Source organism: Triturus cristatus, chromosome 3_1 (genome assembly GCF_964204655.1).
Source record: "Triturus cristatus chromosome 3_1, aTriCri1.1, whole genome shotgun sequence".
In the NCBI taxonomy this organism is placed as follows: Eukaryota; Metazoa; Chordata; class Amphibia; order Caudata; family Salamandridae; genus Triturus; species Triturus cristatus.
This window is the reverse complement of record NC_140583.1, coordinates 92116533-92131049: the sequence shown is the minus strand read 5'-3', so window position 1 is coordinate 92131049 and position 14517 is coordinate 92116533.

The window sequence follows — 14517 nt, the reverse complement described above, 5'->3', positions numbered from 1 at the left end:
CTGGTGGGCGCCTCGATAGGCGCACAATGAGGCATGCTGGTATTTGTGGTGCAAAGCCGGTCAGTAAATTTTTCCCTCCGGTGGGCAATGCCGAAAATGTTTATGATGTTTTTACCTTTTGCGTCACCTTTGCTCCCTCGCACACCAATTCCATGTGCTGGAGACCTTTCCAAAGTCTAGTGTTTGGCGGCGCCTTCTGCCCTTAACGGCTTTCGCCTTCACCAAACTGCAGTCCAATTCGGGCAGTAACATGGCGCTCCTTATCCGGTGGTGCGGTACTCACAGCTGGACCAAGCTGTTAAATATTATTCACAACCTCTCCACCAGGGAAAGGATTGAGTCGCACTCCTTAAGGTAACCACTTGGATAATTTTAAAACGCTGGCAGTTCCTAATGCATTTCGGTAATACTATGACCTTCTTCTGAGGGTAGCCACGGCATCACCAGACTTGCAAATGCACCAACAAATACTTGCTTTTATTTACGATGTTTGCCCCCTGGTGGGCGCCTCGATAGGCGCACAATGAGGCATGCTGGTATTTGTGGTGCAAAGCCGGTCCGTACATTTTTCCCTCCGGTGGGCGATGCCGAAAATGTTTATGATGTTTTTACCTTTTGCGTCACCTTTGCTCCCTCGCACACCAATTCCATGTGCTGGAGACCTTTCCAAAGTACAGTCTTTGGCGGCGCCTTCTGCCCTTAACGGCTTTCGCCTTCAACAAACTGCAGTCCAATTCGGGCAGTAACATGGCGCTCTGTTATGCCCTGCATAGTATTTTCATATCTTGCAGTTTACCAGTCCACCTGCTGATCAGCCACTGTGTGTGTTTGGAGTAGAATGTTGGTAATGCTATGATGCATGGAATGTTTGGTGTCTGACTGAGGGAGATATGACAGTTACAGATGGGCTGAGCAGCAGGCAGGCAGCTCCTGGTGGGGTTTGCTAAGGCATAGGACCAAGGGCTGACTACTGGCTAATCTACTTTACCTTCTCCTGTTACCTGGATTACCTGGCTGATGTACCTACTTACTCTCATGCTGTACAACTGGAATAAAGGTACTAATGAACTGTACATGGCTATCAGCGTTTACTTCATGTAAGAGTACAACATATTTTTGGCGACGAGCGACAGTTGGAGACGTACCTACAGCCACTTGAAAAAAAAAGAAGCCACAGGTGTTACTTGCCAAGTCAGCATAGAAACTACGCAACTTTAAGTGTACTAAAAGCAACTTATGAAGAGACTCCAGACTTTCTAAAGCAACACAAGATGTCACAAGCAACAAAAGAAAGCGTCACAGCACTCTACGCAGCCCCACCAGTTTCCTGTACATCGGACAGCCCCAACAACAGAGTGCTGTACAGTCTGGTTGTGTGTACAACTTCAAGTACTGTATCTGCATGTAAAGTTTACGTCTTGGAAATTATTCTCTATTGGTCTACATGCTACTCTGGCGCAGATAACATCAAGATTTACATGAACAGCTGTCAAGCGCCAATTGGGAGGTGTTTGAAGTATGACTGTGAAGGCAACAGGTTTACACAACGGGTGCTGACTTTACACAGGGTCGAAGTATGACCGTGAAGGTAACAGGTTTATACGAGGTGTGTTGACTTTACACATGATCTGGCACAATTGAGTCTCTATTCAGCAAAAGGTCAGCGGGGATGTTTGCTACGCAGTCACGTCACACGAAGGTGAGCATGGCACAGTGACTCTAACTTTGGTGTCTGCACAAGGTTTTAGTGGCGTCTGCACAGCCACAAGGAGATGCGTGTATCTGGAGCATTGGGACTCTCACAAGAATGGTCACTTGGAGGTTCATGTCCCAGTTCTGCTGTCAATATTTTGTATTTGTCACAAGAATGGAATTGGCTGCGTGTGGGGACTGAAGTGATATTTATCGCGCTCCCAGCCATCCACTTTTCGTGGAAGGAGGCGTCGTTTTGACTTGGGTCGGTGAGACATTTTATTTAATTATTTATTTGTCGTTTGGACATCGTCTGTTAATCCATGATACGGTTTAAACAGGTTTGTGCGAGCCTCTTTCAGCGCGTAACTGTCATTTACCTGCATCGTGACGATTCCTGTTTTGCGTGATCCTCTGTGACGCCTGCTCAAGCCTGAGTGTTAGCTCGTCATGTTTTGGTGCGTGCTGAAGCCGGGAGCCACCCGGTGCGGAGTGGAAAAAACGTGCCGCCATCTTCAGATACAAATTTTTCCTCAGTTTGCGAATGCCAATCACGCATATCGCCAACCACGTCTCTGTCTGTTGGATTATGTTCAAGAAAGTTTGTGGAAGGAGTCATGCTGACAGGACCACCGTCGCGCGACGATGCTCTTCACTTTGGTGTAAAATTTCACGGTGGTCTCCTGGAGTTTAGGTCTTGTTTATTTACATGCTGTTTCTAAATAGTTTTCAAGCTGCCATGTTTTGATTTTGTAATTTCATTCAAGTAGTGTGCCTTAATCTTCTGTGCAGGGTGTTGGGGGCAATGTCAAGATTTGAACATGTTTTGTTGGGAGCAATGTCAAGATTAGAACATGTTTTGTTCCTGTTAGAAGGCGACCCCAGAGGGGCCCGGAGGGGGCCCTGACTGCCCTGAGACCCACCCTCGAGGTATCGTAGCCGGGCACTGGCGGGAGCCTCCTCAGGGGAGAAATCTTGTATCTAGGATCGTACACTCGGCACCACACGACAAAGAGACACCACACCGGGAGTTCTTAAGAATAAATCTTTATCAGATCGGAGTTGTAGGATCTTTATGATCAGCAAGGCAAATATATACAAGTGGAGCGCGGGTTCAGAAAGTCCTGGAGGGGGGGTAGGAAGTAGCGGGACAGTCTTTGGGGATATGGATCAGATGCAGGAGCGTACCCGGCGCACAGCTCACAATCCTCGAGCTGGGGGATACGTTTGTCGTCGTGGGGTCCGGCGGGACCAAGAGAGTCTGCGGGAGCCATGAGTCACTCAGCAGGGCTCAGGTACAAGCTCGGAGGTCTTACGATCTTCAGGGAGCCGCGAGTCACTCAGCAGGGCTCAAGCACAAGTTCGGAGGTCTTACGATCTTCAGGGAGCCGCGAGTCACTCAGCAGGGCTCAAGCACAAGTTCGGAGGTCTTACGATCTTCAGGGAGCCGCGAGTCACTCAGCAGGGCTCAAGCACAAGTTCGGAGGTCTTACGATCTTCAGGGAGCCACGAGTCGCTCAGCAGGGCTCAGGTGTTTCCAAGGCGAATCTGCCGGACAGTCCCAGAGCACCCCTTGTTATAGGGCGACTCCTCTTTGATGTCCGGAGTCTGTGCAGGCACGGGTCTTGTCACCTGGGGGTCGCTTGTCGGGGTTTCCTGCCATTGTCCTTTGATCCTTTCAGGGCCGGGTCGGGAGGAGTCCCAGACACCCAGCAGGCGTGGAGCCAGCCCTTGGGAAGGCCGGCGGGTCGATCGAAACCCACCTTCCCAGGGAAGCGCAGAGGTGTGATAGAAACTGCTCCTCCTTCTCATCCCAAGGGGGGCGCGATGTCCTCCAGCCGGAGTGGCGCCTCTAGGCCAGGGTCGCGCTGGGGCCGGGCGGCCATCTTGGTGCATGAAGTGGGCACGCAGGCCCGGTGTGGCCGAAAGGGAGGAAGGCCACGGACGGGGAAGTCCGGGTCGGGTGTGTGTGTTCTGGTGGGAAGGATCGGCTAGGCCGTGGGCTCGGGGGCTTGTGTGAGGTGTAGGGGTCAGGGGTCAGGTATGGCTATGTTACGAGGGCCGGGTCTAACACGCGTCCCCCCCAGCTGAAAGCCGGAGAGAACTACCCATCCTCTTGGGGGTTCTCTTTGCTGAGGCGGAAGAACCGGGAGAGGCCATCGGCATTGGCGTGGTCCGTACCAGGGCGATGTTCCACGGTGAAATCCATCCCCTAGAGGGAGATTGACCACCGCAGTAGCTTGGGGTTTTCTCCTCGCATCTGCATGAGCCATCGCAAGGGGCGATGGTCGGTTTGGACCTTGAAATGGGTGCCGAACAGGTAAGGGCGTAACTTCTTGAGGGCCCAGACTACGGCGAACGCCTCGTGCTCGATGGTGCTCCATCTCTGTTCTCTGGGCAACAGCCTTCGGCTGAGGAAGGCTACGGGCTGGTCTAGGCCTTGGTCATTCACCTGGGAGAGGACTGCCCCGATGCCATGCTCGGAGGCATCAGTTTGTACCACAAACTCCTTGGAGTAGTCGGGGGCCTGGAGGACGGGGGCAGTGCACATGGCCGCTTTCAGGGCATCGAACGCCTCTTGGCAGGCAGGGGACCACTGTACTTTCTTGGGCTGTTTCTTGGACGTGAGTCCCGTGAGGGGACCGACCAGGCTGCCGTAATTTCGGATGAATCTCCGGTAGTAGCCCGTGAGGCCCAGAAAGGCTCGGACCTCCGTTTGGGTAGTGGGGGGTTCCCAGGCTGGGATGGCGTCGATTTTGGGCTGTAGAGGGGAGACCTGCCCGCTTCCGACCTGGTGCCCCAGGTAGGTTACCGAACCTTGCCCAATCTGGCACTTGCTGGCTTTCACGGTGAGGCCTGCCTGGTGCAGGGCGGTCAGCACCTTCCGGAGGTGCTGGAGGTGCTCACTCCATTCGGAGCTAAAAACTGCGATATCGTCGAGATATGCAGCACTGAATTTTTCCAGCCCAGCCAGGACTCTATTTACCAGTCGCTGGAAGGTGGCCGGGGCATTTTTCATCCCGAAGGGCATCACGCGAAAGCGATAGTGCCCATCCGGGGTGGAGAAGGCGGACCGCTCCTTGGCTCCTTCTGTGAGCGCAATTTGCCAGTAGCCGCAGGTGAGATCGAAGGTGCTGAGGAACCGAGCAGCCCCGAGCCGGTCAATGAGCTCGTCGGCTCGGGGAATGGGGTGGGCATCGGCTCGGGTGACTTCATTGAGTCCCCGGTAGTCCACGCAGAAGCGGAGTTCTGGGGCGACACCGGGGGCAGTTGCTTTTGGGACCAGGACCACGGGGCTGGCCCAGGGGCTGTCTGAGGGTTCGATCACTCCTAGGGTCAACATTTTCGAGACCTCGGCTTGAATACAGGACCGGACCCGATCAGGTACTCGGTAGGCTCGGTGTCTCACCGGTGGGCTGTCCCCGGTATCCACATCTTGGACACACCAGTCGGTGACTTTGGGGACCAGGGAGAAGAGGTCAGAAAACTGCCCTAGGAGCTGGCGGCAATCCTCACATTGCTGGGGAGTGAGGGATGGGGAGAGGTTCACCCCCTCTAAGGAGCCGTCCTTCTCTTTGGTGCACAGGAGATCAGGGAGAGGATCTGACTCCTCCTCGGACCCGTCATCAGTGGCCAGTAGGAGGCTCAGCTCCGTCCGCACAAAGTGGGGCTTGAGGCAGTTCATGTGGAGGACCCGGAGGGGGTCCCGGGGTGACTGGACGTCCACCAAGTACGTGACCTGGCTCTTCTGCTCAACCACTTTGAAGGGCCCGGTCCATTTATCCTGGAGGGCGCAGGCTTTCACGGGGGCCATGACCCATACCTGCTGGCCCGGCTGAAACTCGACCAGAGTGGCGTTCTGGTCGTACCAGCGCTTCATCTCCTCCTGGCTCGCCTCCAGGTTGGCCTCGGCCATCTCTCGGAACCTCCTAGTCTGGTTTCGGAGGGTTAGGACGTAACGGAACACATCTCGGGGGGGGCCTCGGGGCGCCGCCTCCCACCCTTCCTTGACCAGGCTGAGGGGCCCCCTGACGGGGTGTCCGTAGAGTAACTCAAAGGGGCTGAACCCCAAGGATTTCTGGGGAACTTCTCGGTAGGCGAATAGGAGGCAGGGGAGCAGGACGTCCCACTTACGCCGGAGGGGCTCTTCCAAGCCTGCGATCATCCCCTTCAGAGTCCGGTTAAACCGCTCTACCAGGCCGTTTCCTTGGGGGTGGTACGGGGTGGTGAATTTGTAGGACACCCCGCATTGCTGCCATAAGGACTTCATGTATCGGGAGATAAAGTTGGTACCGCGATCGCTCACGACCTCGCGGGGAAAACCCATGCGGGAGAAGATTCCCATCAACGCCCGGCCCACCACGGGGGCTGTGACGGTGCGCAGGGGGATGGCTTCAGGGTACCGGGTGGCATGGTCCACCAGGACGAGGATAAACCGGTGCCCTTGGGAGGTTGGGGGGTCCAGGGGCCCCACGATGTCGATCCCGACCCGCTCAAAAGGGGTACTGACGACAGGGAAGGGTTGGAGGGGAGCCTTGCACTTTCCTCCGCTCTTCCCACTGGCCTGGCACGTGGGACAGGACTTGCAGTGGGCTTCTACATCTGCTTTCATTCTGGGCCAGTAGAAGTGAGTCACGAGGCAACTGTAGGTTTTGTCCTGGCCCAAGTGGCCTGCGAGAAGAACGTCGTGGGCCAAGCCCAGGAGGAGGTTTCGGAAGCGTAGGGGTACCACCAGCACCCGGCCAGACCCTAGCTCCACCGACTTCTGCTCGCTGTACAACAGGTCATTTTCCCAATACACCCGGTGCGTCCCAGTCTGGTCGCCTGCGGCCTGGGCCTCTGCCTGTTGCCGGGGCCCGACCAGGGAAGGACAGGTAGCCTGCTCTCGGCAGAACTCCTCTCGGGAGGGGCACCCCTCGTGGCGCCACTGGGCCAATTCGGGCAGATCGCCTAACTCGGTGACCTGGGCGGAGTCGGAAGGCGGAGGTTCGTCACTGGTGACCGACCCTTCTGGTGGGGGAATGTGGGGACCCTCGGCGGGGACCATCCTATCTTCAGGGGTCAGGGCGTCGTCGACTTCCCTCAGGGGGGGTCAGTCGGGCCGCCATGGATCGAGTGGTGGCGCACACCCACTCAGGGAGGCCCATCATCCCTAGGTGGGTCTCGCGCTCGACTTGTTTCCAGGGGGAACTTTCCAGGTCGTTCCCCAGGAGACAGTCGACTGGCTGGGAGGTTCTTACTGCGACTTTCAGTTTACCGACCACCCCTCCCCACTCAAAAGGCACCAGGGCTACCTTACATAGGCTTTCCGTGTTGTCGGCGGGAATGACCGGGCAAAAGACGTTGGGGAGGACCTGGTCTTCGTGGACTAAATGACTGAGGACACCGGTGATGCTGGCCCCGGTGTCACGGAGGGCTTCTACTTGGTGGCCATTGATTGTTACGAGCTGCCCGTATTTCTTCGTGTTGGAGGGCAGGAGGCTTCCAGGGACCATTTCTCTATCTCCTAAGGATACTAGGGCCATGGCTGCGGGTTCCCACTCTTCGGTCTCCTCAACCTCCTCCCCCAGTGCTACATTGGCTATCTGCCTAGCGGGGGTTGCTGCCTGGGTGGTGTGTGGGGCCATGGGGCATCCCGGGTCGTTGGCGTAATGCCCGGGCTTCTGACAACGGAAACAAGTGATGGTCACTCGGTGCCCCCGTCTCAGGGGGGGGGCCGGATACAGCTGGTGGGGGTGCCGGGAAAGGCGGAGGTTGGGACTTCGGGGGACTAGACTGGGACACTCTCTGCCCTCCCTGGTTTCCCCCCCCTCTCTGGCGGGGTGGTCCCTGACTGGCTCGGGGGTGCTCTCCTACAGGGCCCCGGGAGACCCGGGTGTTGGTCCAGCGATCCGCCTCGACGGCCAGCTTTCTCGGATCCGTGAGCTTGCTGTCGAGCAGATGCTGGCGCAGTTCCACAAAGCAGTTCGCAGCCAGGTGTTCCCACAACATAAGGTCTGTTAGTTCTTCCAGGGTGGTTACCTTGCTGCCCTTGATCCACCCATCGAAGGCGCGGCTGAAGAAATTCACATACTCCACCCAGGTGGTACCCGGGATCTTCCTGCAGTCCTGGAACCGTTGGCGGTACATCTCCGGGGTGAGGCCGTACCTTGTGAGGAGGGCCGCTTTCATGTGGTCATAGGAGGTCTGCATGGAGGTTGGTAGGTCGAGCAGGGTGTCTCTCCCTTCGCTCAGGAATCGTCCCCACAACCCGGCCCCCCAATCCTTCTGCGGGACCCGATGGGAGGTCATGGCGACCTCATAGGCCCGGAACCACTGTTGAATGTCATCGTTTTTGTAATATTCTTTGACCACATCCTTGGGGATGTGGACCTTCTGCTCCGCCGGGGAGGACGCCTCTCGGTTCCCCGGGGGCCGCGCTTCTTCGCTTTTTGCTTTCAGCTCCATTTCCTTCAAGCTGCGTTCATGTTCCAGTTGAAGTCTCCTTCCTTCGTGTTCCCGTTGGAGTTTCTTCTCTTCTAGTTCTCCCTGCACTCGCAGCTGTTCCACCGCTAGCTTTTTCTCGGCTAATTTCAACTCGCCCTCAATTTTGAGTTTGGCTAATTCGAGTTCGTGATGGCGACTTCTTTCTCTGTCTGCGAGTTCCTCCGGGGATAGGCCCCCGTCTGGTACGAAGCCTCGCACCTGGTTGCTGCTGCGTTCTCCTTGGGAGGGTCCAGCTTCGTCGTGGGGCTCCCCCGCTCCTTCTGGGCGGGAGGCTCCAGAATCCACCCAAGCTTTCAGTGCCTTTTGCATATCTTCTTTGGTGTTGAGACCAGTGGTAGCGATTCTGAGTTCCTTACAGAATTGCTTCAGTTCTTTGTGTGTGTACGCTTCCAGCTGTTCCACCTGGAACACGGTACTGGTGTCGTTTTCTGTGAGAACCACGGCGTTTCCTTCTGCCATCTTTGTCGGTAGTGCGTCAGCCGTTCACGGTACGATCTCTAGATTATGGGCCCGAATCCCGTCGCTTGCCACCAATGTTAGAAGGCGACCTCAGAGGGGCCCGGAGGGGGCCCTGACTGCCCTGAGACCCACCCTCGAGGTATCGTAGCCGGGCACTGGCGGGAGACTCCTCAGGGGAGAAATCTCGTATCTAGGATCGTACACTCGGCACCACACGACAAAGAGACACCACACCGGGAGTTCTTAAGAATAAATCTTTATCAGATCGGAGTTGTAGGATCTTTATGATCAGCAAGGCAAATATATACAAGTGGAGCGCGGGTTCACAAAGTCCTGGAGGGGGGGTAGGAGGTAGCGGGACAGTCTTTGGGGATATGGATCAGATGCAGGAGCGTACCCGGCGCACAGCTCACAATGCTCGAGCTGGGGGATACGTTTGTCGTCGTGGGGTCCGGCGGGACCAAGAGAGTCTGCGGGAGCCGCGAGTCACTCAGCAGGGCTCAGGTACAAGCTCGGAGGTCTTACGATCTTCAGGGAGCCGCGAGTCACTCAGCAGGGCTCAAGCACAAGTTCAGAGGTCTTACGATCTTCAGGGAGCCGCGAGTCACTCAGCAGGGCTCAAGCACAAGTTCGGAGGTCTTACGATGTTCAGGGAGCCGCGAGTCACTCAGCAGGGCTCAAGCACAAGTTCGGAGGTCTTACGATCTTCAGGGAGCCGCGAGTCCCTCAGCAGGGCTCAGGTGTTTCCAAGGCGAATCTGCCGGACAGTCCCAGAGCACCCCTTGTTATAGGGCGACTCCTCTTTGATGTCCGGAGTCTGTGCAGGCAGGGGTCTTGTCACCTGGGGGTCGCTTGTCGGGGTTTCCTGCCATTGTCCTTTGATCCTTTCAGGGCCGGGTCGGGAGGAGTCCCAGACACCCAGCAGGCGTGGAGCCAGCCCTCGGGGAGGCCGGCGGGTCGATCGAAACCCACCTTCCCAGGGAAGCGCAGAGGTGTGATAGAAACTGCTCCTCCTTCTCTCATCCCAAGGGGGGCGCGATGTCCTCCAGCCGGAGTGGCACCTCTAGGCCAGGTTCGCGCTGGGGCCGGGCGGCCATCTTGGTGCATGAAGTGGGCACGCGGGCCCGGTGTGGGCGAAAGGGAGGAAGGCCACGGACGGGGAAGTCCGGGTCGGGTGTGTGTGTTCTGGTGGGAAGGATCGGCTAGGCCGTGGGCTCGGGGGCTTGTGTGAGGTGCAGGGGTCAGGTATGGCTATGTTACGAGGGCCGGGTCTAACAGTTCCTCAATGTGTTTTTACAATGGATGTGTTAGCCTTGCTCGGTTAGAGAGTGTACGTTTGAGGTGTTTTGTTCTCAGTGGTTTAACTTCCACAGGTTTAGTTCCCTTACGCAAGGGATGCCCTATTATTGTTGTTATTGGGCAGATGTTACACTCAGTGGTTTAACTTCCACAGGTTTAGTTCCCTTACGCAAGGGATGCCCTATTATGGTTGTATTTGGGCAGATGTTACACGCTCCCTTATTTTAGGGATGAGTATGGGTTTGGTTCTAGTTCCTGCCCATAAAGCCTTAATGGAACCCCTGGTCTGGGGTGGGTTAGTGGTTATAGTTCACATTAAGCGTTACACGCGGCCTCTTCATTGAGGTGGGTTTGTGAGTGCGATTCCCACTTACAGTTCCCTTACTATAGGGGTAGTCATAGGTTTAGGTATGTATACTTTCCCCACAAAGCGGAATACGTAGCTCCTACTTGGAGGCGGAACCCTTGCACGGGGTATGTTCTCCCTTACATGAGGGATGGTCATGGTTTGGGTACGAGCCCCTTTCCATAGTGCGTTACACGCAGCCTTTACTAAGGTGAGTTTATGGGTATTGTTCCCTTTCAAGGTTTTTAGATTAGTTCTTTTTGGTAACCCTTACACGGGGTATGTTTATGGTGTTTCCTCCATTTAACATAGCATGTAACCCTCCCACAGGGTTGGTTTAGGTTTATGGGCACGGTTCCCTTACACAGGGTGTATCTTTTAGTTATGTGGTCCCATATTCATCGTTATAGTCTTAGACCCTTACATTAGGGTGGACTTTAGGGTCTTAACCCCAGGTTTTTGTACCTCACATGAGGAGCGAAGTTTTGGTTTTTATATCCATCTTCACAACGTAGGTAAGTTTCCTTATGCTAGGAATCTAGATTTTCATTTGTTCCCTTTCAGTAGGGATTGAATTTTCGTGGTTTGTTTATTGGGTTTTCACAAATTTACATTACTTTAGGTCATGGGTCTTTTCCCAATATGTCGCGCATAACTCCTACATAGGATTGGTGTGCATTGGTTGGGTCCCATCTAGGCTATACAAGGTCATTCTTACACGGGATGTGCATACATGGGAGTTAGACCCAAATACAGTGGCGGGGTGTTTACCTTTTTTGCCTTACGCAACGACATTTTCTCATTTTGTTTATTTTTGGGAGAAGATGGGTTACTGTACTCAATTTGTCAGTTGTTGTATATTATCCGTTCTCTCTACTTTGAATGGTTCTTTGTCTCTCGTGATGTTCTTTTAATTGCAAATCCCTGGTTTTGATCCATTCCTTACATTTGTAATTTTGCTATTTTTGCGAAATTAGTAATCTGTACATTATGCAACAGAATGTTTTATAGTTTGGGATTTTGTACACTGTGTGGTTTTATTTCCTTTCTCACAGGTTTATTGTTTCTTATTCTTTTGTTAAGCCTTTCACTTTCATGCATACCGTTGTGAATTATTTCTTTCTGGTCTACAGTTTTCTCTTTGCATTGTTGTTTATTTGATAAGAAAGTCACTTTTGTTTTTCATTTTAAAAGGAGGGGGATATGTTATGCCCTGCATAGTATTTTCATATCTTGCAGTTTACCAGTCCACCTGCTGATCAGCCACTGTGTGTGTTTGGAGTAGAATGTTGGTAATGCTATGATGCATGGAATGTTGGGTGTCTGACTGAGGGAGATATGACAGTTACAGATGGGCTGAGCAGCAGGCAGGCTGCTCCTGGTGGGGTTTGCTGTGGCATAGGGCCAAGGGCTGACTACTGGCTAATCTACTTTACCTTCTCCTGTTACCTGGATTACCTGGCTGATGTACCTTCTTACTCTCATGCTGTACAACTGGAATAAAGGTACTAATGAACTGTACATGGCTATCAGCGTTTACTTCATGTAAGAGTACAACACGCTCCTTATCCGGTGGTGCGGTACTCACAGCTGGACCAAGCTGTTAAATATTATTCACAACCTCTTCACCAGGGAAAGGATTGAGTCGCACTCCTTAAGGTAACCACTTGGATAATTTTAAAACGCTGGCAGTTCCTAATGCATTTCGGTCAGACTATGACCTTCTTCTGAGGGTAACCACGGCATCAGCAGACTTGCAAATGCACCAACAAACACTTGCTTTTATTTACGATGTTTGCCCCCTGGTGGGCGCCTCGATAGGCGCACAATGAGGCATGCTGGTATTTGTGGTGCAAAGCCGGTCCGTAAATTTTTCCCTCCGGTGGGCGATGCCGAAAATGTTTATGATGTTTTTACCTTTTGCGTCACCTTTGCTCCCTCGCACACCAATTCCATGTGCTGGAGACCTTTCCAAAGTCCAGTCTTTGGCGGTGCCTTCTGCCCTTAACGGCTTTCGCCTTCAACAAACTGCAGTCCAATTCGGGCAGTAACATGGCGCTCCTTATCCGGTGGTGCGGTACTCACAGCTGGACCAAGCTGTTAAATATATATATTCACTGAAGAAACCATAGTAGATGAGTTATAGTTAGGACCTATTTTCCATAGGAAATCTGCAACATTCTATTGGGAATATCTTTGGCGCCGATTGACGAATCCTTGCGAAATTTTCCAAACTTTTGGCCAGCTACGCTCCGCTCCTACCCTAAAAGTTTTGCGGTGACCCGTCAAGCGGGGGCCGAGAAAAAAGGGGGGTCCCAAAACGCGTTTTCCCCATGCAATTTCCCATTGGATCTGTTGTCGCAGCTACAACCCGAACGGCTGAACGGAATGACACCAAATTTGGCAAAGAGGTAGTCCTCAGTTCGGACTCATGCCTTTTGCATATATGGTGTGAATCTGTTCAGTAGTTCCTGAGAAAATTAGGGTAAAAAAGTTAGTGATATCTATGGCCGGGGAGGATCCGCGGACCCTACCCGCACCGACTGCGCACCCTCCCTGAACCGAGCGCGCACCCTCCCGATCGCGCGCTGAATGCTAATTGGCTGTCGAGTGTCTCTCTACATTCGAAACCAGGAACTGTTGGCGGCCATTTTCTGCCTCGGTAGAAGCGAGGCTGAAAATGCAAGGGGAATAAGTGTGTTAAACATATAAAGGGGGCAGAGTGGAAATACTCTGACCCTCTAGAGGTGCTTAGGGGGTCCCAGAAGGGACCCCTGGGGCCCCCCTTTTTTTTTTTTAAACGGGGAAATGCGCGCACGGTGCGCGCAGCCTATCGCATTGGATGCACGGATTCTCTCGCGGTGGGTGCGCAGATCCACGGCAACGTTTTTTGAAAACGACAAGAAATCATTGTTTGTATGAAAACTTTCTACACTGAAAGGTAGGGTGTATATTTTTGTTTTTTAAAGGTATGATTGTTATTGGTTAACAAAAACAGATTGTAAGGAACATTATATATGATAAGCTGATATGTTGAAAAGTCAAGCACACTTCCTGTCTTGTGTAGGAACATTGTGTGCTGAACTTGTGACCTGTGAGCTCAGTGCAGTGTTCCATGACCTGTTTCTATGGTAACAGGCAGAAGGCAGATTGGGGGAAGGGTTGAAATGTATTTCAGTTGGAAAGGGTCGAAATGTTTAACCAATAGAAATGTGTGTTTGCTTTTGAATTTATGTGCGAAGGATTGTGATTTGATGTTTACATGTATATGTGTGGAAAATGAAAGGGAAACTTTTCCATTCTTTGCTTTTGCTGAGAGGTGCACAGTGCAGAGATTCTGTAAAAGAAAATATGGTGAGTGATTGATATACTCCTTACTCTACAAAAGAACTTGAAAGATGAGTTATTTAATTGTGAGGGGATGTATGTGGACAATTTTGATTTTAATCAGACTAATGTATTTTTCCTGCTAAAGTGTAGGGAGTACTTTTTTTCTCTACAATGTGTGTGCATGTAGAAACCATTCTGTGATTGGCATTTGTGTTTTTCATGTGTTTGTAGAGAGATAACTGTGCAGTTTTTATATGTTGGTAGAATTAGAAACCAGTCATTGTTTATGAATTTGTGAAATGAGTTATGTTATGTTTCTATACTAAAATGTAGTACTACTTCTAGATGAAGTGTCGTACTTTAGAATTTGGGACCGCGTAGGAGGCAAGGCCCTACCCCTGTCAATCCCAGTAATAGTGGACCGCGAATGGTTAATGCGGTATGTACAAGTGCTTTTTGTAACGTTTTAGCTATCAATGCACTGTGTATATGCTATTATACATCACTACGTGGGTTCCATTTTGTATCGGTGGCCATCTTATGGTTGCCCTCACATAGGCTATATAGCATGAAGCGAATAAGGGCCCTTTTAGAGCACATGTGCCTTTCCTTGACTTTTCTGTGACCTGGGCAGCTTGGCTCCGCTGCCCCGGGTCAAACTGGTCTCACGAGTTCCCCGTCCTCTGGCCACCTGTGATTAGCATCAGGGCTTGACACACCATAAAGTCCTTTCATCCTACACGAGCCTCCAGCTAATCTCTTTCACATCTGACTGTTCCTGCTTTATGGCTTGTTTCCCAAAACAGGAGATGCTCATGTTTATTGGGGCCTATCGATATCTGATGTGGGATCTGAGCTTTGCTGTGTAAATAATTGCGGGCTGGCTTAACTGGAATGTGGGATGG